Below are 16636 nucleotides of genomic sequence, written 5' to 3' on the forward strand. Positions count from 1 at the left end.
GCTTGGGAACATGCCCAAGCACATCCTAAAAGCTCAGAAACTGTAAGGCAAACAGAAAGAACCACAGATGTATATCTTTGATCTCATGATTTTAAAGCCAATCTTAGGATTTTTGAATGCTTTATGTTGGCAATGCTCAAAACATATCTTTCCTTTCTGCGTGGGCATTGGAAAACTTGGAGCATTTTCATATGCACTTATGTCGTTTTATCAGCCTGTTGTAAATACTCCATTCGGAAAGGAAACAATAGGCCTGTACATCATTCCTTTGGGAAGACAGTGCAATAGCCTGGTGAAATACTGCAGACATGTTGCATTGTTTCTTGCAGCATATGGAAAAATCACCTCCCTCTCCCCAATGAACACAACCTGCTGGGAGGGCCACTAAAGAAGTCAACATTTCCCAACAGCTCGTATACCCTAGAGTCTGAGCTTAGACCAGGAAATAACTAATACAAAGCATCTGTGCCAAAGAGCAATGGGCCTTTTCATTGGTAGCAGCGTTATCCCTTCTCTGTAACCAGCGTATTGCCTTCAGAGAGTTGCTGCACACGATTATGTGCGTTCCCAGTTTGGGTCCTGTTGGTGCCTAAGCGCCTGTTTGCACGCATAATAATGGAGGCCAGTGCCTGGAAATGTGGCCCAAACAGAGCAGCAACAAAATAAGAGGCTTTTTCCTGAAGTCCAGGATATTTATCCAAACTTGTCCAGTGAACTTGTGAGGCCAGACTGTCCATGGTCACCACTGTGCCATTGCGCAAGGGGAAGAGTGCACAGGGAGCATCTTATCTGCACTTCCCCATGTTCCCAGAGCAAGGGGCCAAGGACAATTGCACCACCTATGCTGTGGAGAGTGCAGGGATGGCCCCCTTCCATGTTCCCCCCCCCGGCTCCCCGGGGGGGCAGGCATGATCTCCAAGGTGATGGATAGGTGGCTAAGGGGATGTAAGGGCATGACCCCACTGATGCTCACTGTTGCTGACCTTAAATGTTCAAAAATTATGAGTCAGCCCCCTCCCAATCATGAGAGCAGCTTAAACATCATGAGACTTTACACACAAACCCCCTCACTATATTGATTCTTTTTGTTTCCCTTCTGGTTTCTGAGCCTTTGAAAGGCATTTGGGCCATGTTTTCTGAGTGTCCCTCTGCAACCACAAGGGCTAGAAACTTACTCTTCTTTAAAAAAAAAAAAAAAAGAGAAGAAAGCAAGCTGAGAGTCCCATTGGAATCACTTGGGTCCAGCGCTTTAAATAATGCATTAAATATGGAGAGGTCAGCAACAAAATCCCAAGAGCTGGCAGCACTGTATTCTCTGCACTGACCCACAGGGAGGGAGTGGGAGGACGAGGGGGCCAGGCGCCATCCCCCAAAAAGGCTCAGGGATTTCAGGGAGGGACAGTGCTTCCCTGAGGGACGACCTTTTCCTGAGCTGCTGCAGGGCAGTGTGGATTTCAGGGCCATGAAGTAAGAGGCCCTTTGAGCATTTCCTATGACTACTTCTGTTCCTAGAGACTGCCTTTTAGGAGAGCTCAGTGGACACTGGAATGGTGTCAGCTCTTTTCTGGCAACGGCCAGGGGTACCACGGGCAGTATGAGGGGCCTGTAGCCCAGCCAACAGCCACATGATGACCTGAGATGCAGCTCGTTCCAGGATGCTGCCCTGTCTCCAGGAGCCCGGTGCTCTATGCAGAGAATGGTACTGCAGAGCTCACTCCTATTAGTACTAAACAGGTGATAGGAGGAAGGGAAATGAACCTCATGGGGTCCATTTTCAGCCAGGTCTCCACCCAGCTCACCCTTGTGCAGGTGCAAAATTGGGGGGGAGGGAGGGGAGTAGTGCACCTGGGACCCAAAGCTGGGGAGGTTGTGCTGGTCCACAATGGCTGGGGCAGCGTGTATGTGCACCCTGATGGCCCAAAGCACTCCCTAGCCCCCAGACATTGCCTGAAGGTTTTACCACTCAAAATAGGTCAGCTAAAGAAGCTGCTGCTTTTCCTTTAAGGAGATGACACCCCCTGGTGGAGCAGGAGTGGAATGTTCCACACAGAGAACAACGATAACTTAGCTCCTCCTCCCGACCCAGCTGAGGTACCGCCAGTCCTGTTGGAATCAGATTGCTCCAGAGCACCGAGCAATAGAGGCGGCTGGGAAAGAGGTAGCACTGGCTATTGATTAACCTTTCAGTGCAGAGGAAACTCATAGTTAGTTGCTCTGCTAAAGCTATAGGGCCTGATGCTGCACTGTTAAACCCAATGGGACCAAGTCAGGGCCTTAGTGAACTCAAGAGGCCCAATTGTGTCACCTTTTCACACTCTGACTAGTACCTTTCAATGAAAGGCTGTAACCTATACTGAAAAATGATCCCTCACTCTCACAGATCTTGGGAAACAGACTAGTCCTCACTTACAGACAGCCCCCCAACCTGAAGCAAATACTCACCAGCAACCACACACCACACAACAAAAACACTAACCCAGGAACCTATCCTTGCAACAAAGCCCGATGCCAACTCTGTCCACATATTTATTCAAGTGACACCATCATAGGACCTAATCACATTAGCCACGCCATCAGGGGCTCGTTCACCTGCACATCTACCAATGTGATATATGCCATCCTGTGCCAGCAATGCCCCTCTGCCATGTACATTGGCCAAACCAGACAGTCTCTACGCAAAAAAATAAATGGACACAAATCTGACATCAGGAATCATAACATTCAAAAACCGGTAGGAGAACACTTCAACCTCTCTGGCCACGCAGTAAAAGATTTAAGGGTGGCAATTTTGCAACAGAAAAGCTTCAAAAACAGACTCCAATGAGAAACTGCTGAGCTTGAATTAATATGCAAACTAGATACCATTAACTTGGGTTTGAATAGAGACTGGGAGTGGCTGGGTCATTACACATATTGAATCTATTTCCCTAAGTTAAGTATCCTCACACCTTCTTGTCAACTGTCTAAATGGGCTGTCTTGATTATCACTACAAGAGTTTTTTTCTCCTGCTGACAGTAGCTCATCTTAATTAATTAGCCTCTTACAGTTTGTATGGCAACTTCCACCTTCTCTGTATGTATATATATAACTTCTTACTATATGTTCCATTCTATGCATCTGATGAAGTGGGCGGTAGCCCACAAAAGCTTATGCTCTAATAAATTGGTTAGTCTATAAGGTGCCACAAGTACTGCTGTTCTTTTTGCTGATACAGACTAACACGACTGCTCTCTGAAACCTCCAATGACTATACTTCACAGATTCTACTCCAGAGAGCTAGTTTTTTGCCCCTCTTCCTCATGCTAAATAGGACCATACTTGGAGCACAGAGCCGTTGCACTTGCAAGTGACTTCAGGTAAGTTTCGCGAGGGAGGATTTTGTCCATATGTCTTTTGTCTTATTCATAAAAATAATCAATGAAACATCCAATGAAAGAGAACCTCATTGTGAGGATAATAATGAGTTTGAAGGGAGAAGGGGTGTCAGGCCTTATGGTGTCAAAACTAAAGACAATCCAAATGCCCAGTAGAAGGAATTGGAAAGGTTTGATGTTAGAGTTTGAGAAGCAAAAACAATGGTGTGAGTTGGTTCACGTTCCAGGTAAGTATCTGGAGTTGAGCAGCGGGGAAAACTATCTGGGGCGGATCTTCAGCTGGTCTGACTTGGAGCTCACTGAGACTGGCGCTCTGCCAATTCACACCAGCTGAGGACCTACCCCCACGTCTCTGAAATTTCCCACAGTTCAGACAGAGCAGCTCCGAGATACGCTCAAATGTCAATCAGCTGTAGCCCGCTGTGGGGAGCTGCTGCCACCTATGGATAAATATTAGCCTTAACCTTCTTTCCCAAATGCCATTCTAGCTCTATTACTTTATTTGAAGGCTGCTCTATCAAGACCCCTTCTAGTATCAGGGGGATCGTAGCAGGAATAACCATAGGCCTGAAAATAAGCAGATCTTCACGTCGCTGGAAGCAGAAGCAGACATGGTGTAAAAATGCAAGAGCAGAAGAATTCGAAATGGCCTATTCATTAAAGCAGCTTCCAACATTTCAAGCTGAAAAATATACCTCTAAGGAAAATGACACCAACAGACACTAATAGACTTAGTCTGCCAAATGTAGCTGTAATGTTGCAAAACCACAAAAACGGAGTGCAAAGCATAATTGAATATTATAGCAGTTGACTCCTTCACTGCTGCTAGGCTATGGGCTACCAATGTCTAATCAGGTGAGTAGAGTGTTAGCATGAGGAAGGCAGCCCTGCTGTGTATTTTCAGGACACTGGCAGCAAATGGGCATCCTAAAACCATTTGAAGAGGGGCATCTAGATAGAAGTGGACAGGATTTTGGAGAGGTTATGTTGCCACTACATCTTTGCAAGGTTCACCAATTCACACTGTTTCTGGAACATTGTTTAATTGTGGAACTGGTGGGTCACAAGAACACTTTTCACAGTTTATGCACATCAGAAGCAGGCTGCAAAGTGCTCTTCATGGAAAACTTCACAGGAAAAGGTATTAACAATTAACCACACTTCATGGGGCCTATGGATGGGACCTTAATCTAAGGGCTACATGTGCCTTTAGGCACAGCTATAAGCAGTAAGATGCACCACACCAGAAGTTGAGATAATCCTACAAAGAGGTGAGATATAAAAAATAGCAAAACCCCTTAAAGAGTTAAACCTGTTGTCTACATAGATTTGTGTTGTTCCTGCACTGAAAGCTGTCTCATTCGAGCACTGAAATGGTCTTAAATGTGTCCTCCTTGACAGAAGAATATGGGATAGATATTCAGAATAGCGGCCTGCAGAATATGCATGCAGAATTAGAATCATAGAATCATAGAATATCAGGGTTGGAAGGGACCTCAGGAGGTCATCTAGTCCAACCTCCTGCTCAAAAGCAGGACCAATCCCCAATTAAATCATCCCAGCCAGGGCTTTGTCAAGCCTGACCTTAAAAACTTCTAAGGAAGGAGATTCCACCACCTCCCTAGGCAACGCATTCCAGTGTTTCACCACCCTCCTAGTGAAAAAGTTTTTCCTAATATCCAACCTAAACCTCCCCCACTGCAACTTGAGACCATTACTCCTTGTCCTGTCCTCTTCCACCACTGAGAATAGTCTAGAACCATCCTCTCTGGAACCACCTCTCAGGTAGTTGAAAGCAGCTATCAAATCCCCCCTCATTCTTCTCTTCTGCAGACTAAACAATCCCAGTTCCCTCAGCCTCTCCTCATAAGTCATGTGTTCCAGACCCCTTAATTAATTAATGTGATTGCATGCTCTGTCATTGTAATATAAAGCACAAAGCTTTTACCACAGCCATTTTCACTGCCCCTTTCAGGGGGTCATGAGTGGCTCTGTGAATCCCACATGTATTTTGCGTTTGCAGTTCTAGTCTAGAAGTCTACTTTCAGGGCCAAATTTTCAAAGGGTTTGTTTAAATTTCACCTGCAGCAATTGCCTGTGTATCTTTAGTGAGGGCAAGAGTCTGATTTGCGTAGGCAAATAAGTACAGGTACGTGTAAAGAAGATAAAGATAATTACATACCTAACTACTTGATTTCAATATACTCGATGTTCCTTTCGTTTTGGGGCTGCAGTTAAGAGAGACAATGTGTTCTAGAACTGGGAGTCAGCAACCTGTGTTCTGGTCCTTACTCATCCAGTGGCTCAGTGTGTGACTTGGTCAAGTTACTTAGTGAATCTGAGGTACAAATATCTGTAAAATGGGAATAATAATATGTAGTCAGCTTTGTAAAGTTCTTTGAGCTGTATGGATGAATACAAGTGCTAAGTATAATAATGAGGCTGAGTAGTAAGACTAGTTATAACTAAGGAAGCTTTATGTAAATTAGGTCTGAAGAGTTAGCTCATAATTTTGCCAGCCATAACTTTGATCTGTCTATTCCCTTAGCCAGCCTTCCTTTCTAAGTCTTTTGTAAAGGAAAATGCAGAGACAGGAATTGCTTGTAGCATATCTTTAATCAAAAAAGCACTGTGTTCTTCTTGGCAAACTCGCAAATGGTCTTGTAGAGGCAGGATGCTCTCAGGACATCTCTCGTCTCAGCAAACCACTGACCATATTGACTAACTCATCTGGCCCTCTGGCAGGATCAGTGGTCACCAGATAGAATTTTAACACATTTGGATGAATAGAAAATATATTGCATCAAATTAATCACTAGTGTGACACCATTGGCTTTACTAGGTGTTACTCAGGGATGAATTTTGGCTCATCCATTTCACTGACCTGTACTTCTAACAGATCAGTGTTGTAGTGATCTCCCTTTGAATGCCCTAAAAGTTTATTCTTATTTTTTAACCCGGTCGTTCCTTTAGTAGGTCTTCAGTTGAAGTGGTTAGAAGATATGTCCAGCCAGAGTTCTTTTAACTCAGCACCCATGGATTCATAAACAAAGCCTTGGCTTTTGCCAACTCACATATGTGCACAGCTGCCAAATAAAATCTAATGCAGTTTCCTGATAGTACTGGACATTTACTGTTGTATAAACAATCCATCCTGATAGATGTCAAACATGCTGTAAACAGCATTGAGGCAGTACTGCACTGATATATCCCATTCTCTCTCCAACTTGACCTACTTCAGGAATCAAGAGGGGACTCTATCCTCTTCTGAGTGTGGGGTAAGAGTTACCTGAGGAGCTTGCGTTGGCAGTATCGGGCGTTATGCACACAGCTCCCCTGTGCTTCAAGAATGTCCCTAACAAAATGAATTTTCACATCTCTCTGTTATCCTCCTCTCCTCGAATTAAAAAGATTGCACTGGATATAGAAACATCTGCGTTGGCTGCTTCTTGGATTGATACCGCATCCGATTGTACCGTGCAACTTTATTCTGTACGGCCTCTTTCACATCAAGTGTATCTCAAAAGGCTTCAGGGAGTTAAGGAATAAGGTAGCAATATAATAATAGCAAAGGAAGCGAGAAATTAAGGAGACAAGCATTAGATTTTCAGAGGAGATCTGAATATAGGTGAAGAGTTGTTCTATTTTGCTATGGGAAGTCTGCTCTGAATGGCAGAAGCTGCAGAGGAGAAGGTAATTGACACCAACAGAGTTGTGAGTATCTGATAAACTAGCCAGTGCTAGATGAGCAAATGGAGCAGGGTGGGGAATAGAGAGAAAGACAGAGGCAAGCACCATTAGGTGGGGAGGCTAGAGGCTGGAAGGGCAATTTTGAATTGCATCTTGAAATGATGGGGGAGTCAATGGAGTTGCAAGACAGGAGTATTATGGTTATGTTTTAAGGGGGCTGTAGTAGAGATAGTCATTTGGTCAATTGCACATCCCTGGGGAAATCAGGGAGCCATCTGTCAAACCCAACTCATCCATCATACAGTTTTGACCACCTCACTTGCACTCCGGCCACCATCCCCATTGTTTTCCCTGGGATTTAGTCTAACATCCCAAACCCCTGCCTTAAAAAAATCAACCTGCTACTAAAAAAAAGGGGTCTTTCTTTCTCCCACATGTGAATTTTCCCACTTTCTCCTCCGCACTCCCTGGAAAAAAAATATGCTGGCCTGAGGTTCAAGATGGGCAATATTCAGCCCTACACCCATGTCATTTTAAGGCTTGATATCACCTGGCTCTCTGGGCTCTGGAGTTTTATACCACTGGCAAGGGAAGATTCCCAATAGACCACACAGCATTTCCTTCTAGGCCTCGAAGGGCCCAAGCGATTTAAAAATGTGACATTTTAATATCTGAAAAAGTTATTTTAGGTCATTTTTTGAGGTGTTCACATCCACTGGTTTTATTTTCTCCCTCCCTAGTGGCTGACTTTGTAAGCAGAGGAGTATGAGAAACATACCCAATGCATTTGTTAAAAACCCATTCCCTAAAGAGATATCGACCACAGTTTTCTATAAAGCAAGTGGTGCAGGGAATATGCAATGGCCTGGGTGGTATGAAGCCGGGATTGCTGCTCAGCCGAGGTGAGCTCTATCATGCAGCCATCACAAACGCATGCCAATAAAGCTTTTATGCCCCTCCGTGTCATCATGCGTTCCCAGCTTCTGTCATCCTATGGGTCAGATTCTCTGTTGAGACACAAAGAGACCAGGAAGGAACTGGATCCAGCCAGCTAAGAATTGCCCCAGCATGGGGAAGCCATTGGCCAGCACAGAGCTAATATAGCCATCCTCCTGAGCCACCACCATCCCAGCAGCTCCAGCACGGTAGGCATATATAGGGGACATATCTGGCACATGCTATGCTCTGGTTATGCCCCAGCTGGCATATGGGGACTGTTGCGAGCTAATGTAATATAGAGCAGACCCCAGGCTGCTCCACTTACATGGCGCTCCTGAGTGGTGCAGATCTAGACTGAGAATCAGGGAGCTGGCTCCCTGACAGCCCCCACTTCCCGCTATGCTGAATTTGGGCTTATCCGTTTATCCATGGATTGATCATACACACAGATGTTGTACTCCTCCCCCCCCCCACCCATAGATTCTTTAACAGCAATGGCAGATTAAAGCAGGATCATCTAGGTCACCTAACCAGATGCTGGCATCTTTAGGGGTTTTTCCCAGCCCCCACATAGCTGTGGATTTCACTCTTCAGGTTTCAGGCAGCACTGTCCGGACAGCCTTCTCATGGAATATTTTCCTCCCCCTTAAATCCTTTGTCCATTTCAGCATAAGCCCTCCCACCAGGGAGTCTAGCCATCCATCAGTGGAAGATGTCTAGCCATCATCCCTCCCTGTTTCTGAGCATTACAGGACTTCCTTAGGAGCACAGCTCAGCACAGCAAGGGCCTCATATCCTTCAGGGGCTGCACAGGTGAATTCTCTATTCAGATGCTGCTTTGCTGGTCAGATACACAGAGCTCTATTTTTAGACAGTCAGTGAAAACCCTTCCTCTCTGCAGTCCGCAGCCACAAAGGAAAGGATGGGCACTTGGGCAGGTGGAATTTAAACAAGGAAAGGCCCCCCCCACACACTCAGTGTGTTGGAGCGGCAGATCGAGGATCCCCACCTCCCCAGAGTCTGTAAGAGCCGCTGATGTAAAACGCAGGCGCACCCGTTCCATGAATGTGGTACTTGGCGTGGATGCCGATTGTTGATGCTACACAGCATCACCATGGCAACCAGCTTCCGCCTTCGTTGCTCTCTCTTCTCTAGGAACCGCCTGTGGGGAGCTGGACTGAAGTTGCATGGTCCCTTGGTTGTCTCAGGTGGGCTGCTGACATCTCGGCCCAGAAGGCATTTGCTTGCTGAGGGCTTTTGAGTGTCATAAATTGCCAGCATTTCATGAGAGCGGAGCAGGCATCACTCACCCTCCATGTCTGCCCTTCGGGGTGGTAATTTGGTGTCTAGAGACAGAATTTTTTTCTCTTCCCCCTGGAAAGGGGACAGAGTAAACCCAGGCTCCTGCTGTGCTAGGATGATGATGATAATGACAAACAATAGGTTAAAGAGTCAATGAGTCTCTGCTGGCAAACCTGTTTCAGGGAAGCCAAGGATCTGTCTCCTACCGACTCTCTCCCATCAATGAATTCCTCTGTTTTCTGTGCCATGTGCTAAGGAGCATGTAAGAGAGCGGTCTCCTGTCTGAATACAGATGAGCAGTCTCTTGTTGAGAGATCAGCACCAGTCCCGCCAGGGCATCTCCATCCTTAAAACTCCCAGCATGGATGTGATTCTCTACCCTACTGTCCTGAAGCTCATTCTGATTTTACAAACCTTTGCATTGCTTTGCTGCCAAGGCCTACAGAATTCTGGGCCCTGAGGGATGGAAGAGGTTTAGAAAGATCTGCCAAAGCTCCCAAAGGCTTCGATTCTCCTTGGATGATACAGAACCAATTTACTCAAGTCTCTCTCCCTTCCCCAAGGGGATTCATTGAATCAGTGTACAGATTGCATCATCTGCACTGCCTTTTAAACCACATGTTCCTGCTGCAGTGGATGAGGGTGGTGAACACCCTGTCCTCCCTAGAAACATTTATTTTTTAACGACACCAACTGCTAAGTCCTCAAAACACCACCTCTTCCCCCCGGTGTGATCTTTGTGTGGTAAATGATGAAGGGATTATTCAAGCCACCCAACTTCCATTGAAAGAAGAGCAAATAATCCCCAGAAACGCGCTGGCTGCCTGGAGCATTCAACTTGTTATTAGAAAATGGAAGTTATTAAAATGAAAAGGTCATTACTTCTACATACACATAGAGACAACCTCACTGGCAGCCAACCAGAGAGCGGCATTCGTATCCAGTCTTCTTGAGACATTTCATGATAAAGTTTAATTTTAGCTGGATTTGCTTGCAGATTACATTGTCCTGTGAAAGCACAAGCATTGCCTGGAGACAGAAGGAGATGAAATTCTTGCTGCGCCTTCCTCCACTCCTCTGACTGAACCAGGGAAGGCAGTTCCAAAAGACTGAGAATATATGGAGTGATAAAGCATACTTCAAATCATCTGGTGGGATTTTACGTCTACTTTATCCTAAATGATTAAACCTGCTTGCTTGTGCATACACTGAACATCCCCTCTCACCCCAACTCTTCTCTCTGTCTCCTGTCCACCTATCCTTTGTGTCTCTTCTCTTCTGCCCTTAAGGGCCAGGTTATGGTCAGCCCCTGTCCTGTTGTACAAGAAGGAAGGGGACTCCTGTCCTTGTGCTCCTGCAGCCACTGGCCTCTCCAAAAAGGCCAGAGGAGGTAGGGCCATGTCCTTGCCCTTTCTCAGCCTCATCAGCAGAGCTGGTGAGCTCTGCAAGTTAGCATGTGTTACACAGTCCTATGGCGTTGCGTAACAGCTGCACTGCCTTGAGTTCTCCCTGGGGTGGGGCTGCTCTACAGTGCCCTCTACAGGCCTTAATGGCATGAGACGTGATGGTCCAAGCTCAGGAACTGGACTCTGAGAACATATTCCTGCTAGCCTGATCCCAGGGGAAATTATATTTACAGTGAGTGCTTCTCAAATGGATCTGTTTAGGAAGAGAAATGTTCCCCTTCCTTGCTTCTCAGCAATGGTGTTAATCCTTTCATGTCTTCTTGGGCAGTGGGTTCTATAGGACACCCTTTGAGATGGATGGCACCACCAGGACATAGGAGTCATGTCCATCGGCACTGGAGAGGTACAATCCTCAGCCCTTTGTTCAGCAGAGAAAGCGGGTGCATCATTGAATGTACTGGTAGAGGACCCAAGATCTGCTAACATAGTGACCTCTGCAGAGCCCCAGGGTCAGGGCCAAAGTATGTAATGTTTTATACTGCCCTCTGGAGGAAGAAGATCAGACCTGCCCAAGTGTATGTGGCCTGTGACTGGCCTAGAGAAGGTGGAAACTCTAATGCTCCCTCAGTTAACAGAGACGATCCTTTAGCTCCTAAGGGAAAGTCCTTTGTCTTTGGAGCTAGCAGTCCAGAGTCCTGCCCCCAATGACGCCAGTTTATTGGTTTTCTTTAAAAAAAAACCTTTTCATTAAGGCAAAGTTACAATGAAAAATGTAACATACTATATCGTGTATTACTTATTCAGGATCAGGTTAATATTCAAAGAGCCGGGCTAATGATTCTGGCTTGCTGGCTGGGAAGCCCTCCTCCTTTGATTATGCTTGAAAGGGTGACTAAATTTCTAAATACCTGTCCTCTTTTTGGCACTTCTGTTGTGTGCATACTTGGGGTGAAAGCTTTTCCATTACAAGGACTGTCCATATTTTATTATACCACAACACCATAGGAGGAGAAGTCACACAATGTGCAATTCAAAGTCTTGCTGCTAACAATAATAAATAGATAAATACATAAATAAATGTATTGTTCTGTTTAAAATGCAGATCCTTTTACTGGACCGTTAAGTAAGCAGGTCAGGGGATCTCTAGGAAGTTGGCATTTTGTCATAAGTTGAATTCCTTTGATAATTTCCATCCAAAATCGTCTGGTTCTTGGACATAACCACCATATATGCAAGTATGTTCCTTTACCTGAAACCCCTCCAATGGAGCACCTCCCTAGTAGCCAAAATATGGATCTTAACTGGAGTCAAATGCCATCTCTACAATAATTTATACAATTTTTTTGTATGAGCTATACAAATTGAAGATGTATATCCTCTTTCCCATGTAGAAACCCACTCATCCAGACCTTTCTCCAAATCTCTGTACTATATTTTCATCAGGGTTGTTTTCTTAAAATCTTTTTCAGTCAAAATTGTATATATATCTTAGAAATTCAACCTTCTGTTCCACCTGGCTCCTGGATCAACTCCTGAAATGCGGTTAAAGATCTAGAGGTCTAAAGTTTCAGATGGGGGCCTAAAAACATGCAAAAAGCTGTCCCAAGAGCACTCCTGTAATAAGAAGGATTGAATATTTATGCTGTCTCCAGAAGGGCTGCTCCATGACATGAATGAAACCACGTTGGGTTGTAAACCTGCATGAGGCCTGCACCAAGCACTGAATATTGTCTCTGCTGGAGGAATCACACACTGTGTTTTATTCAGGTGTATCCTCTTTTACAGAGATGTCATTATCCTCACTCTTGTCATGCGCTCTTTGCTTTGTCAATGACTGGCCTGCACGCCTTTCAGAAACAATGAATGGGGGGTCGGGTACTAGCTAATGGGGTACAGTAGTACCCAATCTATGTACTTGGCATCACAGCAGTATCCCTGCGCTGAACAGAGATGGCATGTGCTGAAGTGCACAGGAGTTATAACTGGCAGTATAACTGTCGGCGAAGAAGAGTTGGCATTGGATATAGAGTCCAGCTGGCTGGGCTGCTGGCGTTTTTTAAGATCTTGTTTTCACGTCAGAAGTTTATTTTTAAATTCCTGGCTCAAGTTTGCTGGTATCAACAGCATGCAATGATTTCAGCCATTCAAAATATTCCATAATTCTCCCCTCCTTTTCTCCCTTTCTCTGTTTGCCCCTCATTTCACCCCCCACTCCCTCCATACTGAAATGCCTGTACAAACTGAAATGGTTTGGAAGAGTTGTTGGACTGGCCTCTTAAAGGGCTTTATGAACCCTCCACCTGTTTGGTATGAATTGGATATTCCCACCCGTTTACCATACAACACTATTTCCATTTGCTGGATTATTGATGATCCATCATTATTCATTTAGCTCTAATACATTTATTATTTACTACTTGTTCAGTGCAGTACAAGACACAAAATAAAGGCAGTCCTTGCCCCAAAGAGCTTATAATCTAAAAGACAGACCATTAGAAGGACATGCACTGGGAAATCAATAGAAGGGAGAACAGAGATCATCCTCATCATTATTATGATAATTATTTATGTAACCCTTCTGCCAGGCCAAGTTGATAGCAGCAAGGGCCGGGTTCAGTACACAGGGGTTCCCTCTCATCAAGGCAAATGCAAAACTGGCTCGAGCCCCCACCCAGTGACCTGGGAAAATCTTACACACCCTGTGGGAGCCTCAAAGAGGCAATACTTCCCCTCTCGCAAGCACAGAGTCTCGGTGTAGCAGAGAATCTTTAATAACATGAGGTAAACGACATCAGCATTAAATTGGGGAAACACCACAACTAGTGTTCATTAACCAAACCATGAGCAAAGACCCACCCCAGCAAATTGGGCCACATCCTTTCCCTCAGGCTCTTGAGTCCCAGAACCCAAATGTCTCTTGAGTCCAGCAATCCACAAATCACCCAAAGTCCAAAAAGTCCAGCCCCAGAGTTCAAAAGTTCATCTGCAGAGTGTTACTCCCCAGTCTGGCTAAAATGTGCCTGTGTGGGGGGGAAAGAGATAAGGGGCACCTTACGTGTCCTGAAGCTGACTGCCCCACAGGGCTCGGCTCTGCTCCGCCCCGCCATCTCACGAATGGTTCCACTCTGCACAGCTCGCTGTCTTACGAACAGCTCCGCTCTGCACAGCTCGCCGTCTCATGAACGCTCCGCCAGCCTATCCATGAACAGCATCACTGCACTCTAGATCTTCCGGCTCCCCACTACTTGACACAGTGCTCAGTGATTTCAGCCCTCAGTGGTTTCAGCTCATAGTAGTGGGAGCCTTAGTGCTGGTGCACCATAAGGCCAAAGTGAGTTCAGCACAGTACCTGTAACAAGACTCTTAATAGACCCAAAATTAACTCTGACATTCCACAGTGGAGAGAGACAGAGGTGCAATTGGCGTTTCAGGCCCACACCACCAGGTACTAATACCTGTCTCAAGCCTCTCTCCATTCACAGAGTTTTGGAACCCATGACCCTTGCCTAGCGAGTGCTACTTAGTTGATGGTGAGTCCCTCCATCATAACAAAAGGCCAAGTACAGTTCCAAGCACAGTTCCCATAATCAGGGTAATAACAATTTATTCTTCCTGCCCCAATAACAGAGACACTGGGGTCCCACAGCAGCCAAAGTGACCATTTGGGCAGCTATGGCCTCATTCTAGGTGGGGTGGGTGTGCCTATGCAAATGAGATCGGCCCCTGAAGTTCTTTTCCACAACTTGCCACACCTCACCACCAGATGTCAGGGTGGAGCTCATCCTGACTCTGCTTACATTTAATTATAAATTCACTTTGTGTGGGCATCATTGAAGGCACGCAGACACTACAGTGAGGAGGATGGTATAGAGGCCTGGGTAGAATAGAGCAGAATGAAGAACTGAGCTTCTAGGAGAGAATTTTCATGAGGAGGATATAGTGGGTTGGAGCACTGGTCTAGGGATTTGTTATATTCTGTTTGTTCAGATGGGAATTACCTCAAACACACAGTGCATTTATCTACAGCAAACAGTAAATGCTGGTGTTTTTAATGTTGTCCATTAAAGAATTCCTTCTGGAGCCTGTCTGTGTCCGGTTGGGTTTTCCACAACTGAGGCTCAAGATTTCTTCCCTCCCAGTTTTTTTGCTACAGGTGATCAAAGATCCATGGAGATCTGCAGGAGGTACTAGGATTGGACCCTTCAGTGCCAGAGTGTCAATGGCTGTGGCTAATGAGCTTAGTAGATCTTCTACTCCAGTGGTTTTCAACTGTTTCTATCCTAGCACCTGTTTTTGCATTCCAGGATCACTTCATGTAGTAAGGATCCCTGTCCCACTAAGATGGGAACCCTCGGGCTGAGAGTCCTTGTTCTATTCAATGGCCTCTCAATGTTCTAGTGAAGAGGAGTTACCTGCAAGGATGTTTTGGAAGTTGTCTGGCTCCATGAGCTTCCAAGGGTAGTTCATTGTGGTTGCTGTTTCTTGCCTGGAGACCAGGCGGGTACTGAGCTGAGCCTGGAGGGGTTGCTCAGTCCAGGATAGGATCTGGGTTGGTGTTGTGTGTGTGTGTATTCCTCATAACCACATCCTTTCCAGTGATTCGGCTCAGGGCTAGACCTGCTCTGTATGTGACCAACTTTGTGTGTCACTAGCCAAGCTGAATATTGGGTTTAGGTGTATAATGCAATTTCAGTGTATTTTCTACCCCTTGCCAGCAATATTTTACGGTTAATACTCTCAAAACCAGTCCCTAATTATAATTTATCTAGAGGGGCTATAGTAACAAGAAGGCAAAGGCCTTTTAGCATCATGAATGACTATGCTACTCTTGAGCTGTCATAATGAGCGAGACATAGCATGCATAGAGTGAAACAGAATTTGCCCTTTCTGTAAGGTGGTGTACCTGGGAGGTAAGCATTCAGCATTTCATGATGAGGTATCAATATAACTCAGATGTGAGGGGAAGATGCTCTAGAGAGCAACTACTACACAGCTTCTCATTCACCCTGCTCCCTGAGTTCTAGGGAGCCCCTTTCTGCACAGACCGGCATCAGTGGAGGCATTGTAGCATCTGAGACCAGTGGGGAGGATAGGAATAGCTACTGTCCCTACACATAGGCTTGGGGGGACTTGCAGGTGCCTATTGCTACCCTCCACGTTGAGTTGCAGAAGGTAGCATGAGGCCCTGCCTCTGGGCAGATCCTGGCACTGCAGGCATATGTTCTTTCGCTGCATCTCAATCCTCATGTATAGCACTCCAGATAGAATACGTCAGTCCCGGACTTTCCTTGACTGGAGACTGTAAGTTGTCTTGAATGATCCTGAACTGTGTGGTGATGGTTTTGTGATACAGATAAGTGCCCACTAGAGAGTACATGGAAACTAACAAAGTATTTTCCACTGAATGCATCCGATGAAGTGAGCTGTAGCTCACGAAAGCTTATGCTCAAATAAATTTGTTAGTCTCTAAGGTGCCACAAGTCCTCTTTTTCTTTTTGCAGATACAGACTAACACGGCTGCTACTCTGAAACCTAACAAAGTAGTGTCACCTGAGATCCAAATACGTTCTGAACGCAGGTATCTAGACGGGAAAAGCTAGAGCATTCACCCTGCTACTGGAAGTCATGGGATTTGTATTCCTGAACATTTAAATGTGTTTTTACAAAATCACTTTTCATAGAATCATAGAAATGTAGGGCTGGAAGGGACCTTGGGAGGTCATCTAGTCCAGCCCCCTGAACTGAGGCAGAAACAAGTAAACCTACACCATCCTTGACAAGTGTTTGTCTAACCTGTTTTTAGAAACCTCCAATGACGGGGATTCCACAACCTCCCTTGGAAGCCTATTCCAGAGTTTAAGTGTCCTTATAGTTAGAAAGTTTCAAACCTAAATCTCTCTTGCTGCAAATTAAGCTGATTGCTT

The sequence above is a fragment of the Caretta caretta genome, chromosome 13 (assembly GCF_965140235.1).
Source record: "Caretta caretta isolate rCarCar2 chromosome 13, rCarCar1.hap1, whole genome shotgun sequence".
In the NCBI taxonomy this organism is placed as follows: domain Eukaryota; kingdom Metazoa; phylum Chordata; order Testudines; family Cheloniidae; genus Caretta; species Caretta caretta.